The 20177-nt window shown below is 40.1% G+C and overlaps 2 long non-coding RNA genes across 3 annotated transcripts in view; one reads left to right on the plus strand and one right to left on the minus strand.

Annotated features, from left to right (window-relative positions):
* Positions 1–20177, plus strand: part of LOC103004920 (uncharacterized) — a 21373-nt gene continuing 1196 nt past the window's right edge. The window contains exons 1-3 of one of the 2 annotated variants that reach the window (XR_449770.2): positions 1–107; positions 12062–12155; positions 17353–17455. This is a non-coding gene — a long non-coding RNA (uncharacterized LOC103004920). The remainder of the gene's footprint in view (positions 108–12061; positions 12156–17352; positions 17456–20177) is intronic. The other variant, XR_449771.2, reaches the window with a different exon arrangement.
* LOC130707481 (uncharacterized) overlaps positions 19392–20177 on the minus strand; it is a 10684-nt gene continuing 9898 nt past the window's right edge. The window contains exon 3 of the long non-coding RNA XR_009007364.1: positions 19392–20038. This is a non-coding gene — a long non-coding RNA (uncharacterized LOC130707481). The remainder of the gene's footprint in view (positions 20039–20177) is intronic.

Raw genomic sequence — 20177 nt, forward strand, 5'->3', positions numbered from 1 at the left:
GCCAGGCACGAGGATAAGCACAGAGGCTGCAAAGCTGGCCGGTCATGACCTTGCCCGCAGGGACCCATCCCCTCAACCCACCCCCCACCCAGCCTGGACCTCTGACTGTAAGTAGCTGCTTATTTTGTTAATTCCTTGAGGATTGGCCCTGAAGTCAAGGATGATGATTTTCATCTCCTTAGTGACCGTTCATGAAGCATATTTGATGCATAAATGAATTAGTAGCATCGGGAGCAGAATGGAGGAGGGCAGGGAAGCCTGGGGAGACACGTTTGTGTCTGGGGCAACCTGAGGCTTGGAGGGTCATCCAACCCAACCCCGGAACTGCCTTGATAGTAACTGACCCCAGACAGTGATGTGTGAGGCTCAATTTAGCCAGGGAATTCTCCTTCGGGGAAGGATGGATTTGTTCTCATTTACTACTTTCCCCACCTGCCTCGAATTCACAGGAGTCTCAGGAAATGTCTAGAAATTTGAGACAATGGGTAAAATAAAGTGGGAAACTCAGTAAACTCCTTTGAGCATGCTAATCGTCTGGTAAGAATGGCTACTCAGCCTGTAACAGGAGGTGTTTCAATAAATCAACCATACTCCAGTATAAAATAAAATTTTTTTAATTAAATTAAGTTTTTTTAAAAATGGATTTAAAGTGGGAAAAAAAAAAGGTGTTTCACACTCTGTCTGGCTCAACCAGGACAGGACGAGAAATCCCCCAGGATGAGGTAAGGCTTCATGGAATTTACTGATAAGCAGAGTGGGGTCAGTCCTCCCACCCCCGTAAGGATCATTATTCATTAACTTGTAAAATACGAGTCCTTTTATTCCCTAGTTCTGTGGCTCAAGGAGGAACTTTCATCATCTCTCCTTATTCCTCATCTGTTGCTGGAATTTGTCATTAACAGGAGCTCACCCTACTTACGGTTTTAATCACACTGTCTCTATCTTGGGTTTCAAGCTCTGCACAGTTCATGTGGCTTGGAGTTCCCTGTGACGTCAGTAATAACTGACCTATTTATCACTGCTCCCGGCTGCTGATCTGAAAGTAGGGGTTTGAAAGAAAGGACATCAGAAATCATTACCAAATGTAAAATAGATAGCTAGTGGGAAGCAGCCACATAGCACAGGGAGATCAGCTCTCTGCTTTGTGACCACCTAGAGGGGTGGGATAGGGAGGGTGGGAGGGAGACGCAAGAGGGAGGAGTTATGGGGATATATGTATATTATAGCTGATTCACTTTGTTATAAAGCAGAAACTAACACACCATTGTAAAGTAATTATACTCCAATAAAGATGTTAAAAATAAAATGAACACAGAATCCAAAAAAAAAGAAAAAAAGAAATCATTACCTTCCTGCGTGCACAATTAGTAATAGGAAAACCCAGAGAAAGTGTGAGAGAGAGAGAGAGAGAGAGAGAGAGAGAGGGAGAGAGATGAGGGAAAGTCTTCTGTGAACCCTAAGGATGTGGAGAAATCCCTAGGACAGTTAGAAAATGCTTCCTTGAAGGCCAGATCAGTACCTCTGCTTGTTATCAGGAATCCTCTTCAGCTGACGTAGACTTTGGTTAAAAACCTCCCCAGTCAGCTAGTTAGGGTAACAAAGTTCTGTTCCTTCCACGTAGAAGTTAACCAAAACACTTCCTCATCTGAAAAGAACTCCCATTAACCATTTAGACCCCAAGGTCCAATCCTTTTTCTGGGTCTCTGGAAGTTTCTTGCTTTCAGAACAATTCTGAATGTGACCCCCTCAGTCTCCTGAGGGCAGATAGCTTAAGGGGGCACCTTCTTGATCAATAAGAGAAAGGAACCTCAGCTCATGGAAATTTCTGCAAAGTGAGAGGAACTATCATTTTAGAAAAATACCAGCACTGAATTATGTGAGATAAATATGAAAGAAAAAAAATCAGCAAGTATTTCAGGAAAGAAAAAAAAAAAAAGCCTAAGAAGACTTTTCCTCAAAGAGTTGATGTTTAAAAGAATGAAAACAGTTCAGCATCCATCTCTAAAACAAGCTGCCTGGGGATTCCTCGGGTGGTGGGTGAGGCTTCCAGGTAACCCAGAAGCACAATCTCCTACCTGGTCACCATCTTTTCCTTCTTTCCATGCAGTAAAGCAGCGCTCACACTTCCAACTTACAGAGAAAAATTAATGCTAGACAAGTAAGGTTCAATGTCAGCCAGGGAGAAAAAATCAGGCTCTGCTCTTGGTGGTGGGGCGGGGGGTGAAAATCCCCAACAGGGCTCCCGAGGGGATTGCTGCCCCAAAAGGAATCAGTCCTGTAGGTAACACAGAACACGAATGTGTGGGCGCCCTGACTCAGGCAGTGTGGGCAAGATGGGTTTAGGAAAGGAAGCAGAAAGCGACTGACAATGCAACCCATGTGGATAGCCTCACTGTAGGACTTGGTTTCTCAGTGGCGTTGGGACAAGGCAGAGGCAAGTGAAGACAGGAACAGTCAGGAGTAAGGACTGACTCTGAGCTGCATTTGACCCCAATGGAAGCAAGTTATTCTGACTTCCCATCATCAGCCGGCTTGGTCCAGCTCATAGATGTTCCAGAGAATGAAATGTACAGCTCCTGCGGGCAGCAGGACCCAGCCTCAGAGCAGGGCGTTTCCTTTCATAGAATCACAAGGGCCGGTGTCACGCTGAGTCTGCATGGGAGGAAGTGTTTACTAACCCTTAAAAACCTAAAAGACTTGTATAGTCCAGAAAGCTCGACTGCAAATATCCTTAATAAAGATAAGTGGTGGGGGTGGTGGGATGAATTGGGAGATTGGGATTGACATATATACACTAATATGTATAAAATGGAAAACTAATAAGAACCTGCTGGATAAAAAATAAATAAAATAAAATTCAAAAAAAAATAAAAAATAAAGATAACTCGGTAAGTCGGGCCGTGTGAACTTGAAAGAGAACTAAATAGTAAGAAATCCTTCTTTTTAAGACCTTTTGGATCATCCATATGAAATTATCATCATGGTTTTTTTTTGGTTTTTTTAAAAATTTAATTTAATTTAATTTTTTATACAGCAGGTTCTTATTAGTTATCTATTTTATACATATTATTGTATATGTGTCAATCCCAATCTCCCAATTCATCCCACCACCCCCACCACCAGCACCGCCCCCCTTTCCCCCCTTGGTGTCCATACGTTTTTTTCTCTATTTCTGCCTTGTGCACACAGGTTCATCTGTACCATTTTTCTAGATTCCACATATATTGATATCATGTTTCTAAGTCAAGGGGATTCAAGGTACTTCCCGTGAAAACCTAATACACATGTGACGTGTTGAGTTTTCAAGACTATAACCACAGGGGATTGGTGTTTCCTTGTGATATTTTTTACTCACTAACTCAGTACTGTAACTTTGTCAATCTGTATTTACACGTCTTTAAGCATGATTCATTGTCTTCTCCTGCCTTCTTTCCTTTAAATTAGAACCAGTGTTATCTTGGAGCCTGAGGACTTCACGGTACCTGCTGTGTACCCCCACTACTACCTTACCTGTCTCCTCCCTAAAGCTGAGCAGTTTGCTTTTGTCATTGTTATAAATGCTCAATCACTCCCATTTCCAGCACAATGCGATCCCACAGTTTCTGCTCCAAGTGGCCTTGGAAACCACCTTATCAATGGTCATGAGCAACATCCCAACCCCTCCCAGAGTTTAAGACATATTTACTATCCAAGCTAGGCACACCTTGCTTTATTGCACTTCACTTTACTGTGCTTTGTGGATACACTTTTTTTTTTTTTTTAATACATGGAAGGTGTGTGACAACCCTGCATGGAGCAAGTCTATTGGTACCACTTTTCCAACAGCAATTGCTTACTTTGTGTTTCTGTGTCACATTTTGGTAATTCTCGAAATACTGCAATCTTTTTCATTATTATTACACTTGGTATGGTGATCCGTGATCATTCATCTTTGATGTTACTATTGTAATTGTTTTGGCATTTTTAGCAATAGAGTATTTTTAAGGTATGTACATTTTTTTTAAGACATAAGGTTACTGCACACTTAATCGACTATGGTATAGTATAAACATAATTTTTATATGCACTGCGAAACCAAAAAACTGTGGCTTGCTTCATTGTGATATTCATTTTATTTCAGTGGTTTGGAAATGAATCCAAAATATCTTCGAGGTGTGCCTATATCTGGAATTTCCCCACATTAGAATACCCTCTGATCTTTACCTGATTTGCATGCATATTAGAACTACATTTCAAAATTTCAGCAATTTTTATTAAGAAATATCAGTAATTTCTTTGCAAGACAATCATAAAATCAAAGTCCACTTGAGGACACAGCAAGAGGACAGCCATCCACAAGCCAGGAAGTGGGTCCTCACCAGATACTGAATCTGCCGGCACCTTAATCTTGGACTTGCAGCCTCCAGAACTGTGAGAAAATAAATTTGTTGTTCAAGCCACCTACTCTGTGGTATTTTGTTATGGCAGCCAGAGCTGACAAAAACAATTGGTTAAATGGTTACTACTGGAATTATGTTGACATAGTTAAACCCAGAGTTTAAGAATTATTTAATATCCAAGCCATGTGGATTTTATCTAAAATTCCTGATCTTCACAGCCCTTTCTGCTGGTACCTGACCGATTACTAAATTCTCTCTAGAATCTGAGACCTTAACCTGACTTAGAAGCTTCAGAGTGGCTACACATTTGCCAAGATTACAGAATTCAAAGCGTAATAAGTTTGTAATCAGCTTTAGTCCAATGGGAAGCAACTCATAAAAATATACTATATGACTAATGATCTCCATGGCAGTTACAGGAAACATTATTCATTTTCTAATCACCACTAACATTTCTTGGTCACTATGCCTAAGGCACTGCTCTAATGGCTCTGTGTATGTGATTGTTCTCCTTCTTACAATGGCCTTTGTGATCAGGTATTGAGATCCCTATTACCAAGGGGAGCACAGAATCTGAGGCACAGAGAGGTGAGGGAGCTTCTCAAAGTCAAGCAGTTCAGGAAGGGTTGAGCCAGAGTTTGAGCCCAGGGTGTCTGACTGGAGTCCGTGGGCTAAATCATTTTCCTGGGATGCTGCATCTGGCGGCTGCTCTATCCAGTGAGTCACCCCAGCTTATTCTGCCACTGCTTTTGGGCATCTTCGGCAAACCTGATATCCACTGTGATGTGGTTTTATATAGGGAAAATCCTATGAGCTTCACCTTGCATAAATAAACTGCAGAAAAGCCCCTCAAAATCATGTAGAATTTCCTTGTGCATCCCCCTTCATGTTGGCACAAAACAAACATAAAAGAATGGCTTCATGGTCTCGGCAAGTGAAAACTATCCATCCGACTGAATGTTTGGCCTTGGTGATTTGGAATGGTAGATTGACTTCATTAAACCAACTATTTGCTAAGTTTCCCTTTTTCTTTGTTCTGTGCAAACACCACTTCAGTGTTAGTGCTTTACAGTGCAACCAGTGATGCAACAGGACAAGATGAATTTTTAATCAATACAACCAGAAGAAAAACATACATGCATTTCTCATGGAAATATATATGTTCATGTGTGTTTCATAGGCTCGGGGCTTTTCCCCCATTGAGATACTCTGCTCTTTTATTTGGAAAATAGTTTCTTTCTAAATCATAATCCTCTACATGACATTCTATGAACAGAGAACCCTGAGAATGGTCATCTGTTTGGATTGAACATTCAAATTATAGTCATTATAGACTGTCAGAGAATATTTGCATTATTTCTTTCTGGACTGTGTCAGATTTTTCTACAAACATTTGAAACCATCATTTATAAAAGGGTCCCCTCAAATATATACATATATACACATATCACTTAATTCATGAATAGAAAGCTAGGGAGAGGTTATGATACTGCAGTCTAACTTGCTACAAAAAATGAGATGAGAGTCAGGAATAATATCAATACATAATATTTATTGAACCCTTGGCATGTGCCAGGTATTGTTCTAAGAGCTTAATTTTCATGAGCTCATGTGCTCCTTACCGTGTAAGGATGATACTATTTTCATCCACATTTTTTATATACTTATGTGAATTTATCATTGACAGTTGGGGAATTTTCCATGGCAAGCAAGCACTATTGGAAAACTGGCTGCCTCATTTTCCAGAGGGATTTGATTTTGTTACAATTTTATTGTTATTTTTGAGGAGGGTAAATAGACTCATCATGATTCATTATGAGGTCCATGCCAGTTGAGTGAATATATTTAGCATATGAATAAAAATGAAAATAATTGTGTTTGCATATACTTTTTAGAAACCACTATCCCTTTGATTCTTAGAAGCTTATACAATCCTCGACAATGAGATCATAAGTAAAGAAAACCCAAGTGACAAAATCCCCTAGAATGCCCTGGAATTTTTTTTTTTTAGACCATTCAAATACAATTTCTTTTTGAAATAGCTTAGAAAAGAGCAAGTCGCCATTCAAAGGTTTCCATGAAAGAAACATTGCTATTAAGATATAACAATTAAAATGCCAACAAGGTTCAGAAGTACAAGAGAACAGAAAACCAAACACAGTTTTGTCTGAGAAAACCTAACTGGATTTGTTATACTGTCTCCATAACAAAAGGAAATGAGAACACATTTTCTTAGGGAATTCTGAAACACTAAGCATATTGTATTTTTTGATGATTACGTGATACAGCCAGCTTCTAATCTTGTTCGTAGATGAATCTCTGAATTTCTGATTGGGATATTAAACTATTTCTGATCATCAGTTCAAATACTGTTATACATTTTTCCTAGTACAACTGAACCATTCTAATCCTTAGACCCAGAGGAGAGTCAAATCAGCTGATTTGAATAGAGGCAATTCTGCATCTTTCCTGATTTGTCTGGTGTCCAAAAGAAGAAGGAGTACCGCATTTGATCTTTGAAAAGGACCCAAGAGATTTCAGCCAGCCCAATCTCTCCAGCTCACAAGGAAGCCAAGTTCAATGAGACTGGATGGTCTGGATCTTGTACTAGAACAAGAACCCCAAATACACCCAGGCCAAAGAGTTTGGGGACACAATGTTACAGGAACTGGCTCTTAATTGGAGTCTTAATAAATTTGAGAAAAATCTCTGATTTGGGGAGTTTAGATCCGTCGCAAACAAGATGAGGTCCCTGGACCAGCGCCTTTGGTATTGCCTGAGAACTTGTCAGCCGCGCAGAAACGTGGTCCCGACCTAGACCTGCTGAACCCAAATCTGCATTTCAGCGAGGTCCTGGGATGACTGCTCTGCATACGACAGGTTGAGAAACACCGGTGAAGCTTCACTGCAGGGATGGAGGTGAGGAAAGGACCTCTTCTCAGGGGCTTTCCACATCATGAGGCTGCTGCCCATTGAGGAAACCCACATGAAGAGGCAGCTTTGGGAAGTCTGAATGCTTGCCTCCCCTGAACTGAAACATAAAAGCTGCCTGCTGCAAGGGGGCGGGAGACAGGCCAGTGATGGTGGGAAAGCTGAAGAATCTCGGCCCGTGCAGAGTCTCCATGGACACACCTCTTTGAAGCACTACAGAGGAATCAGGCTCTTTCTGACCCCAAACTTCAAATTATCAAAGAAAAGAAGGAACAATCAGTAAATCACAACAATGACTACCTCTTAGCAAGTGTTACCCTGCTGCTTATTTGTGTCTCTAATCTCCAACAATGCTTGCTGCACATTGGGTGCTATTTTCCTAATCTTATAGATGAGGAAACTGAGGCTCAGTGGGGTTGAAATCCCAGGCTCCAAATCCCACAGCTCAGACACCGGAGCTGGGATGGGCTGGCCTGGTGTCTGGCTGGCCCCAGCTCCCCAGCCGGGGCATGGTGAGTCCAAAGTTTGACATCAGCTTCCGTCATTATTGACTCTTTTCCCCACAAGAGAGCAAACCAATTCACCTTTGCAAATTAGTATATTATACCCCTGTCTCAATGCTCTTCCTGCTAAAATTGAGATGGGAAACTCATTTAAATGTATTCTTCAAGGAAGACATATTCAAAAGGAGAATGAAAGAGCAGGTTTCTGAAAAGCCACGTTACATGAGGCAGCGCGCAGAGCACAGAGGTCCAGATGCGCACAGCCCAGCCAGCCTTTTACAAACATCTGACAGGATATGGTAATGCTATGGACTGTTAATACAGCTCCTGTCGCTTCGGTTAAATAAAAGTAATATTCCCATTTCCTTTACCCTCCATGTTGGCCATCTTCTCCCCCATGTGCCCTGAGGCCCTCCTGGAGGAGGCGAATGTAAACTATCCAATTAAGGCAAACTGGATAGCCAGACGTCTGGGAGCTAGGGGTAGGCCAAGTCCCATTTCTGAAAGAGGCCAAAAGATTTGCTCCTTAGAGAAGAAATTAAGGGTAATGATGAGCAAATGTTAAGACAAAGACACAAAAACCTACTAATTTTTCTCTTTGTTTCAATCAAAGAAAACGGAAACCATAAATTTCCCTTGAAGTCTGTTTCATAGTTGTTCCTGTGGGGCTGTAAAATAAAAGGCAAAACAGGTAGAAATTACTTAAAATGCAAAAATGGCAAAGGGAAATATTGCTGTGGGTAGCTTATAAATGACTTTAGAGACTTGGGGAAGCAAATTATCCAGGCCAGCTGAAAAACAGTCATTTTAATCTGAAGATGGTAAACTTCTCCCTGTATGTTGTTCGTATATTGAAACACTCTCTTATTAAATTATAGTGTTTTATAACTAGTGAATAAAATTGGTATCATGTTTACTGTACAAAATTCCCACTATTTTTCAAAGGGATACATATTTTAATATGAAATTGAAATTTAATATCGAAAGCACCAAACAATAAAACCAACCCACCTAGCTTCAAACTCTGCTTAAATTATTTTTTGAATTTTTGTATCTAATAACATAGTACAATAACATTGAAACAAGATTAACACTGTGATACTATTTGTTTAGGAAACCAAGAGTGTTGCTATGGAAACGGGCTTTCTGCATAACTATGGAAACACTGACAGTGTTGTAAATAATGATACTGAAAGGCAACCATGTAAACTTAACGTAAGAATTCTAAGAAAAAGAATAGAGAATGAGGAGGTGGAGGGAGGAGGAATTATATTTTTTTGAAAAAGAAGCATAGTTATATCTATTTTTGTGTCCTGCTAGGACTTTTAAGCTAAGTTTTCAAAAGCTTGATTTGACATCTCTCATCCGTTAGTTTCTCTCTTATTAACTGACACAATCTTAGCCTATTTATTTTTTTAATTTTATTTTTTGTAACCTATTTACACTTCATAAGAAAATTCACTAAAAACTGTTTCTGATTCAACTTTACTTTGATAGCACTTTAGAGGCCAAGTTATTTTTCCTAAAAATACTAAAATGGAAAGAATATCACAGAAAGCATATATTTAATTTATTACATTTTGAGATTCTAAAATAATGTTTTTTTAAAGCCTTGCACATAATATTTACCAAATACAATTTTTAATTGGGCTATGAAAAGAAAATTGCTTTTTTTAAGCATATAACCGTTTGAAACCACAGTTGGAAAATACATTATTCTTTGTTGATTTGCAACTCTGATTCCCTGGCTATATCATGTCCCACTAGAAGGAAATGCTTATGTCTTACCCATCTTTGCAATTCCCCACATCAACTAGACAGCTATGTGACCAGGAAATATTCACACATTGTGGAATGAATGAATGCATAAAGTTATAGAAGCAATAGAATATAGTAAAACAATATAATGCCTTAAAACAACAAAAGGCAGTGTGATGCCAACTCCCTGGGAATGATTCCATGAGTTTGCCCAGTTATGAAGATGAGAAGCTGGCCTGATTCACTGAAAAGGCAAGTGATGGTGGTAACTCAAAGGCTGTAAAACAAGTGAAGCAACTTCAAGAAAGGGAAGGAAGTTGGGGCTTGGCCATAAAAAGCAGGTGAAAGGTACAGGGCCTATTTTCACCCAGCAAAACCCAAGAATCACAAGGTGTCCTGAGATTTCATTATCTCGTGTGTTTTCCACCACCATTAAAGGTCAGACAGAGATGGACACAGCTGCCCCTTTGGAGCTGAGAGCCACGTTTACTGCTAAACGGTTGGTCCTCAATTCTTACGAGAATTTGTTAAGTTCATGTTCAAACACTCCTATGTACCCTGGCATTTTTTAAAAACTCTAAAATAATGCTTTTTTAAAAAAAAAATTAGAATTCTGTGATTTTTGAAGATCCCTAGAGGGCAACCCATAAATAAATATTTTAAATGAGGAGGTGGGATGAGATCATTGGTTTTCAAATTATGTTTCAGGGAGGGTGTCGGGCTGACAACCCCGCCCCAATCAAAGCAGCGCTAGGCCCCCACTTAACAAACCTCCTTCTTCAAAAGTTTTCCTTGAAGGACTGGCTCCACTGCCTACAAAAAATTAAAAAACAAAAACAACCCTGAACACTACCAGACAGGAAATTCCTTCCAGCTTTATATTTCTGTGATTCTCTGGTTGTTTTTCAGTAAACAGAGGATTATAAAATAACCACTAAAAAAATGTTCCTAATCAGAGGACCCATGGAACCTCCTTAACATAGATCTGAGAGTCGGTTACATATCACAAAACATCAAACCAACAGGAGACTCTGTTGAGTATCTATAGCCATGGGATGGATACTGGTGAGCGAGGCCCACGTGTTCACACCAAGAACACCCCAGAAAGTCAGGGCTGGTCCTGTGGGCACATGGCCTGTGAAATCTCAAAGGGTCCACGCTCAGGAGGGCCCAGCTTGGTTTAATGTTCTGCTGTTGCCATCTTGAATTCTTAGATATCTTATCATTGAACTTGTGCTTTAAATCTGATGGGCTATTGAAGCACATACATGAGCAGATGCAGGTGGGGCATTCAGAGGGAGCTTTATGAAAGAGATACTGGATCAGTCACCTCCGTTGCTGTAACAGAATACCCCAGACTGGGGTCTTAAACAGCCAACATTAATTCCTCACAGTTCTGGAGGCTGGAAGTCCCAGATCGAGGGGCCAGCAGATTCTGTGTCCGGGGAGAGCTCTCTTCTTGGCTTGCAGATGGCCACTTTCCCACTGTGTGCTCACATGAGAGAGAGACAGAGACAGAGACAGAGAGAAGAGAAAAAGCTCTCTGCTACCCCTCTTGAGGATTCTAATCCTATCAGATCAGGGCTCTACTCTTATAACCCCATTTAACCTAAATTACTTCCTTACTCCAAATACAGACACAATGTTGGTTAGGACTTCAATCTATGAATTCGGGGGATGGGGCAAGAATGAGCCTGTAGCAATATTAACCCTGCTTTGTTTTTTATGGTTAAAAAAAAAAATGGAAACAGCAATAAAAAAGTAATTGTTAGTTAAGCACTGGTATAATCACTTTTTTTTTTTTTTTTTTTTTTGGCCGTCCCTCATGGCTTGTGGGATCTTAGTTCCCTGACCAGGGATTGAACCTGGGTCCTCTGCAGTTAGCGTGCAGAGTCCTAACCACTGGACCGCCAGAGAATTCCCTGGTATAACCACTTAATGGAAGGTTGCATACTCATTCAATATTATATTTTTCAAGGTTCTTCCATAACACAGAAAAGGCCTTGGATATATGATAAGCGAAAAAAGTCACATATAATACTCTTCCCAGAAAAAAAGGTAGCTGGTATATTTGACTATATTTTTTCTCCCTGCTCTTCTGTATTTTCCAATATTCCTTCATGCATATTAGTTAATTTTTAAATAAAAAAGCAGCTTGTGTTATCTTATTAAATTCAACACCGTAATTTTTTAAGGATAAAATAAACATAAAACCAAATGCTTTCCAAACTACTAAGTGGGTGAGTTAACCTTTTCTCTGTGCTTATAAATTCAAATTGGGCCAAATTATTGAAATTCAAACTTGCAAATCATAGATTGAAGTTATTTTCCTAACATCAGTTCTCAAATGTATCTTGAACATGTTGAAATACATCGGTAGCAACAAAAATATCCATTACAAATGAAGTAAGAGAGTGTTTGCAAGCTTGTTTTAGCAAATAATCTTTTTCAAAATGGAATCTTATATGGTATCCAATATACTAACCGTAGGAGTGAAGTTCCTCTGGTAGATGCAGAGTTGGTTCCATGCACCACAAATGCTCTTGGACGGGTCACAGGACCAGTGCCAGTCTCAGCTCTGCAGGTAAATGTTTGAACAATTTTGGGGGAGGTGGAACATGATGTTCATGGAGTCCCTGATTTCTAGGGTCTTCTCCAATTCTGTGAATCTTCACCTCTGTTTGCCTTGGGTATACCACACTAGTATGTGTTTTTTACATTATCAAATACAAATCAGAAATATTGCAGTGGAGTTAAGAAAAATCATCCCCTTTAATTCAGAAATTTCTCCAAAAGAGGAACTCTTAATGATAAGTATAGGCTACACTTTGGTGCCCCTCAGCCCAATGCTTTTTTTTGTTGTTTAATTTTCAGCTCTTGAAATTAAAGAAAGCAGCCATCACTCCACTGTGATTGCTAACGTTATGTGTCAACTCGGCTGGGCCACGTTGGTGCCCAGATATGTGGTCAAACATTACTCTGGATGTGTCTGTGAGGGTGATTTGGATGAGATTAACATTTAAATTGGCAAGGTTTGAGTAAATCAGATTGTCCTCCCCCATGGAGGTGGGCCTCATCCAATCAGTTGAAGGCCTGAATAGGACAAAAGATTCACTTCCCCAGAGCAAGAGGGAATTCTTCAGCAGATGGCCTTCAAGTTTCATCTGCAACATTGGCTCTTCCTGGTTCTCCAGTCCGACCACTTTTGGCCTCAAACTGCAACTTTACTGAGTCTCCAGCCTGCCAACCTTCCCCATCAGATTTTGGACTCACCAAGCCTCCACAGTCAGTTGAGCCAACTCCTTATATATTCTATTTGTTTCTCTGGAGGACCCTGCCCAATACAACCACCTTTACCATGAACTTTTGTGTGCATGTGTATAATATTATATAAGTTACAGGTGTATGATACAGTGGATAGGGACAAATAAACCGTATCTACCATAACTGTCCATATGATGTGACAAAACCAATAGGGGTGGCCCAGGGCTCTGGGATTCTTCATGAGCATTCTGACATGAGCAAAATTATACAGCGATAAAAGTAAAAAAAAAAAAAAAGCAACAAAGAAAGAAGAAAAGAAAAAAACCCTGAAAATTTAGCTATAGAATCAGAAAGACTTCTCTCATCTTTTACTAAGTGTGACCAAGGCCAAGTTGTAAAACCTCTCTGATCCTTAAGTGGCTTACAATGTAAGGTGAAAACCATGAGGATATTGATTCCTAGCTACCTGGATAATTTTGATGATTACACAAGAAACATAATAATAGCATTTGTTATGGCCCAAACATTAGGTAAAGGCTTTGGAGTCATGATGTCTTTGAACATATTTCAGCATCTATAAGTGTGCCTGGCACATGGGAGGTAAGCCATAAACCTCCATGCCCATCTTCTCCCAGCCTAGCAGATTTATGTGTGATCAGGGGTCCATGATCTCAGTCTTTGTGCCCTAGGATAGAGCCCATCACCTCCCCTCTCTATGATTATGGCAAACATCTTGTAGCTGTGCTTTACCCAGAAGAAAGTAATTCGTCATTTGTGATTACAAAGCAATAAACACTAAGATGAATCATGCTAATGAATATTTAAAAGTTACTGTCATCCATCTTGGTTTTACTCTGGTGATAGGAAACGTCCTCACCTAGCCAGGGTCACAAAGAGGGGAAAGACCACTCCATTCCCTACTTGAGCACTTCACTGCCGCCCTCTGGTCTCACTTAGCTCAGGCCGGGGGGGGTCTCAAAAGTGGGGTGCACACCTCCCAAAGGCTGCATGAAATGATGAACTGGTACACGAGGAATAACTATTAGAACTTCTACTGACATGCATTCTTTTTCTTTTTTTAAAGTAAATCATCACCTTTTTTTTTTTTTTGACCAGGATTCTTTATTTATTTGTTTATTTATTTATTTATTTATGGCTGTGTTGGGTCTTCGTTTCTGTGCGAGGGCTTTCTCTAGTTGCGGCAAGTGGGGGCCACTCTTCATTGCGGTGCGCAGGCCTCTCATTATCGCGGCCTCTCGTGTTGCAGAGCACAGGCTCCAGACGCTCAGGCTCAGTAGTTGTGGCTCACGGGCTAGCTGCTCCGCGGCATGTAGGATCTTCCCAGACCAGGGCTCAAACCCATGTCCCCTGCATTGGCAGGCAGATTCTCAACCACTGCGCCACCAGGGAAGCCCGACATGTATTCTTATCTGATTCAGTTTTTCTAATTTACATTTCTGTGTATCTTTTATAATGCTCAAGATATAACAGAAGACTTCCATATCTATAATTAACAAATCAACGCATATTGATGTCTTTGGATATCATGACTGAAAACTTTTTACTGAGGAGGTGTGATGCCCAAAATGTTTAGAAACATCTGCTTAGGTTGTCTTTAAAATTACAGTGGCAATGGACACCTGTTATTTATGTGAACTGAGGCTAATTGTGTTACCAAATTTATAACAAACTTGTTTCACAAAAACACAAGTAAGAAAGTGGCTGGATATGAAGACTATTTCTGAATCAGAGGAAAGGGCACTGCTTGCTTCCTTTCAGAGAAGATAATTCTATGTAAATCATCATGAGGTGTGAGGGGCAGGGAGCCATAACCAAGTGAAAACTGTTCCTGAACCAAAGGAAATACTCAGAGCATTATTTGCTCTATGGTTTGGAATGTTTCCTATCTTTGCTATTCATTGAGAAGGGTTCTCTGACAGAGCTCTGGAAAAGCCAAGGGTTGCTTATCCTTAGTCTTTAAAATATGTCTTGATCTGACACCAGAAGCACAGGCAACAAAAGCAAAATCAAACAAGTGGAAGTACATCAAACTAAAAAGCTTTTGCCCAGCAAAGGAAACAATCAACACAGTGAAAAGGCAACCTATGGAATGGGAGAAAATATTTGCAAATTATACATTTGATAAAGCATTACTATCCAAAGCATACAAGGAACTCTTATAACTCAATAACCAAAAACAAACAAACAAACTCTATGTAAAAATAGGCAAAGGACCTGAATAAACATTTTTTCCAAAGAAGACCTACAACGGGTAATGGCCAATGGATACATGAAAAAGTGCTCAACATCAGTAATCATTAAGGAAATGCAAATCAAAACTACAATATAATACCACCTCATACCTGTTATGATGGCTATTATCAAAAAGACAAGAGACAACAAGTACTGGCAAGGGGGTGAAACAAAGGGAATACTCTGTTTATGGGCATAAAAACTGGTTCAGCCATTTCTGAAAACAGTATGGAATTTCCTCAAAAAATTAAAAATAGAACTACCATATGATCCAGCAATCCCCTTTCTGGGTATATATCCAAAAGAAATAAAATCGCTATCTGGAAAAGATATATGTACTCCCATGTTTATTGTAGCATTATTCACAATAGTCAAGACTTGGAAGCAACCTAAGTACTCACTGAGGGATGAACGTTTAAAGAAGGTGTGGCATGTACATACAATGGAATATTACTCGGCATAAAAAAGAAAGAAATCTTGCTCTTTGTGACAACATGGATGAACCTAGAGGGCATCATGCTAAATGAAATAAGCCAAACAGAGAAAGACAAATATTGCATGATTCCACTTACATGTAGAATCTAAAAGTCAAACTCAGAGAAGTAGAGAGTAGGATGGTGGGTATCAGGGTGGGGGAAATGGCGAGATGTTGGTCAAAGGGAATAAACTTTCAGTTTTAAGATGAATAAGTTCTGGGGATCTAATCTACAGCATGGTGACTATAGTTAAAAACGCTGTATTGTGTACTTGAATTTTTCTAAGAGCATAGATGTTGTGTTCTCACCACACACACACACACACACACACAAATAATAACTATGTGAGGATGGATGTGTTCATCAGCTTGATTGTTGTGATCATTTCACAATGTATATGTAAATCAAACCAACACATTGTACACCTTAAATACATAGTTTTTAATTTGTCAATTATACTTCAATAAAGCTGAAAAAAGTGTCACTTATTTCTGAGACAAATGGTGAGCGGCACCACAGTATGCACCATGAGAAATGGTGTCCCTCCTCCATTTGTTCCAAGACCCATATTTCTACTGAGCTGCAGACAAGTATTGAGAGGTTGAGTGTATATTACCTAAATGGTGAGCTACGTTTTGGGGAAAAACAATGATAATTTGCTGCTGGCCTTCCAAACAGTACAGGATGTATGTTGTACGTTGGTTTTTATTAATTTGAAGAGCTACATGCAAATTAAGCAGATTGTTATTTTATCAGCTCTCTATCCAATTACTCCAATGCTCATTTTTATATGTGAAGGTTTATATATATCAACCAAAGGTTTCTATATATCAACCTTTCTATCTATATATTAATTACTGCAATCACATCATAGAATTACTTTTAATTTTTAATTCAATGAGTGAACGTATAAAATGGATATTCTTAATAAGCACACACGGCCTAGATAAATCTCCTCTGTTCTTATTGGTGCAGAGAAAGATGTGTAAGGGAGTGTTGCAAGGTGGTTAATGCCAACGCAGGTATCAACTGTTCACGGCAAACCAAGGAGTTGAAAGAAGGTTGAATTATTCGCAGTGCATTTCACAATTACAGAATATCCAAGAAGAAATCTTGCCAAGCGGTAGGGATGACTAATTATTTTTAGTAGTGCATTGCAATTTTGAAGTTCAGAGTGAGTCAGATTTCCATTGTGGTTTTCCATTATTGCCTTTGTCTCACTGTCTCTAATATTTGAACTTACATATTGGGAATTTCCTCAGAGGAAAATAAAATTATGGTGGTGTTGTATTCTGCACTGTAAAAGCAGAGTTTGCAGAAGCTGCTGAGAGGATGGTACCAACCATGACATGTCACAGCAAATATGAGCAAGGGGTTATGCCCACTAATAGAAAATTAAAGAAAAAGCTCACAAAAACAGGCCAAAGCTATATATAAAGGCAACCTAAGTCAATTATTAAACAAAGTATTTTTCACATTTACTTGTGATTGAAAACTGAAAATGAAGTTTTCAACAAGCTCTACAAATGGCAAGAAATGTTTCCATCTTTAAGAATCAAATCCAATTTTCTTTAATGATTTTAAATGATAAAGTCGTTCCCTAGCATAAGGACCTTCCCATGGGTATGTCCTAAATGTTACTTTGACATTTTTACACTAATTCTAAGGTTATATGGAAGTAGCAAAATAAAATTTTGCAGTTTTGCTTTTCTATTGTTGCTTGAATTGGTACATAAACATACATCCTCCTGGAAATTTTGAGCCTAATGGATGACTTTCTCCTCCCAGACAACACCTGAGCCCCTTACATGGAGGGGGTCATTTCTGCCCTTGCGACTGAGTCTCTTTCGATGGCCAGTGAGAACACAGGACGTGCTTTGCCAGAGAAGAGGTAAGGTCTTGCCTTTTGTTCCCAACTTCCATCCCCAAAACCATGGGCTTTGCTTTCTTCCTCTGGACTCATATGCACCCTTCCTTTGCCCTTTCACGCTAGGCTGTGGGAACCTTTGGAGGTTTCTGTCTCTATTTCTCTCCTGTCCTCTGAATTCTAATAGCATTTACTGTTTGAATTACTCTAGTGGCCTTCTGTCTATGATTTGCCTATGATTGCTCCGTGTTTCATGGAGATCACTCCATGATTCATTGTAATTTATTTGTCAGCTTTTTCAGAATCACTCTATGATTCATTGTGGATTCATTGTAAGCTCCTGATGGGCCTGGATTACATTGGACATGGTTTTGACTCCCTGGATGTCTAGTGTATTCGCTTGTTGGGACTGCCTTAACAAAGAAACACAAATTGGGTGGCATAAACAGCCAACATCTATTGTCTCACAGTTCTGGAGCCAGAAGTCTGAGATCAAGGTGTTGGCAGAGTGATTCCTTCTGAAGGTTGTGAGGGAGGGTCTATTCTAGGCCTCTCTCCTGCTACTGGTGCTTTCCTGGCAACATTTGGTGCTCCTTGGCTTATACACACATCCCCCAATCTCTGACTGCATCGCCACGCGGCCTTCTTCCTCTGTGTGTGCCTGAGTCCTAAACTCCCCTTTTTAGAAGGACACCTGTCTTATTGGATTAGGACCGCCCCTCCCTCCAATGACCTCATTAACTTAATTCCCGCTGTGGAGACCCTGTCTCCAAATCAGGTCACATTCTCAGGTAGTGGGATTATGACTTCAACATATGAATTTGACACAGTTCAACCCATTACACCTAGTGAAGCCTGCAAATGACTGAAGTCACCCCCACAGAGCCCTCAGCATGACCAAAACACTGACATTTTAGACAGAAGAGCAGGATAGGAAACTTGTTCTGATAAGGCTTATGGTTTGAAAATCCTGGCTTGTTTGTATGTTTTGTTTGTAAGGTTTGGTAACCCTCTTTCTTGTTTCCCCTCAACCCACTCTCTCCAGATGACAAAAGCAGAAATCACCACCTTTGCTTTCACATTCATCTACTTGACTCAGAGATAAGAGGGATGTTTCTTTCTCTGTTTTCATTTTTAAATGAAACAGCCTATCTTAACTGGTCATCCTAGCAAACCCAACACTAGATTTGAAGTCAGGAGAATTCACTTCTACTTCTTATTCTTCCTCAGTCATCACAGGAGGCAGAATAAAATCAAGTCTTTTCTTTTAATTCCAATTTCTTTTATCTAAGAGTTAATGAGTTCACCTGGGTTTAAGGAGATTTGTAATGGATTTTCAAATCCTTGCTATTATTATTTTTATTATAATGTTGGATTATTAACACCAAGCTAAAAATGTCATTCAATATGCAAAATGAAGTGATAAGTACCATTTGGCTTTTAAGAAGTACATTATAGAAGCTGTCCATTAGGAAAATAATCTCAGGTTATAGTGAGCTCTCAAAAGGCCTGGGAAATAAGGTTTTAAAATCAAGGCACTTCATGAAGAACCTAGTGGCAAGACGGGAATAAAGACACAGACCTACTAGAGAATGGACTTGAGGATATGGGGAGGGGCTGGGGTGAGATGTGACAGGGTAAGAGAGTGTCATGGACATATATACACTACCAAATGTAAAATAGATAACTAGTGGGAAGCAGCCGCATAGCACAGGGAGATCAGCTCGGTGCTTTGTGACCACCTAGAGGGGTGGGATGGGGAGGGTGGGAGGGAAGGAGATGCAAGAGGGAAGAGAAATGGGAACATATTGTATATGTATAACTGATTCACTTTGTTATAAAGCAGAAGCTAACACACCATTGTAAGGCAATTATACTTCAATAAAGATGTTAAAAAAAATAATTAAAAAAAAATAAAATAAAATAAAATAAAATAAAATCAAGGCACTTGCAGGCCATTATGACAACTAAATTGGTAAAACATACTAAAATCCCAGCATAATAAGTGCTCCTTAGAGAATAGTGACAAATTGTATTAATAGTGCATTTCCCAAAAAGTGAAAAACTGAAAGACTCGGCGGAGGCTGAAATGACTCCTGTCCAATGACATTAATGCAGATGGACACAGCATCTGTGCACGCTGCTCTAAATTGTCAGGCTGGAGGGGATGCTTGGTCCTAAAGCGAGGGTCACCACTCGCTGAAATTCTGAACACGGGGCAGAAGTGCCAAATTGTCACCCAGGGCTCTCCTCACAGCATCAGGAACATGACAGCAGACCCTCTCCTGTCTGCAAGAAGGCAGGCGCCAGTTGACAGCAGTGGTCAGTGAGACTGGGGGAGGGCGTGGGGATGGGAGAAGGGCGGGAAGAAATCCCCGCCTGGGAGCCTGGGGGCAGAATGGGAGCAGAATGCCCGCCGCCAGGCCAGCAGGGAGAGGCGAAGGGCAAGCCTGTGCGCAGGGGCGGCTGCAGCCGGATTTCCTCCGGGAAACGCAGTGGTTCCGCTCAGACAGATGCTGACAGCTGAGGAAGAGCAGCTCTTTGTCAAGCCGCAGACGTGGGAGCTGCTAGTGTGGGCGAGCGCGTTGACAAGAAAGTCCGAGAGTGCTGCAAAAGTCAAAAAAAATAAAGTAAAATGAGCGTGACTTTTGCATTCACAAGTGTTTCTTCCTGCACGAATATGAAGTCCCCTGTGTGTGCGTGTGTGGTCCATCTATACAGAATCCCAAAATGTGCTCCTTTCATT

Source organism: Balaenoptera acutorostrata, chromosome 3 (genome assembly GCF_949987535.1).
Source record: "Balaenoptera acutorostrata chromosome 3, mBalAcu1.1, whole genome shotgun sequence".
In the NCBI taxonomy this organism is placed as follows: Eukaryota; Metazoa; Chordata; class Mammalia; order Artiodactyla; family Balaenopteridae; genus Balaenoptera; species Balaenoptera acutorostrata.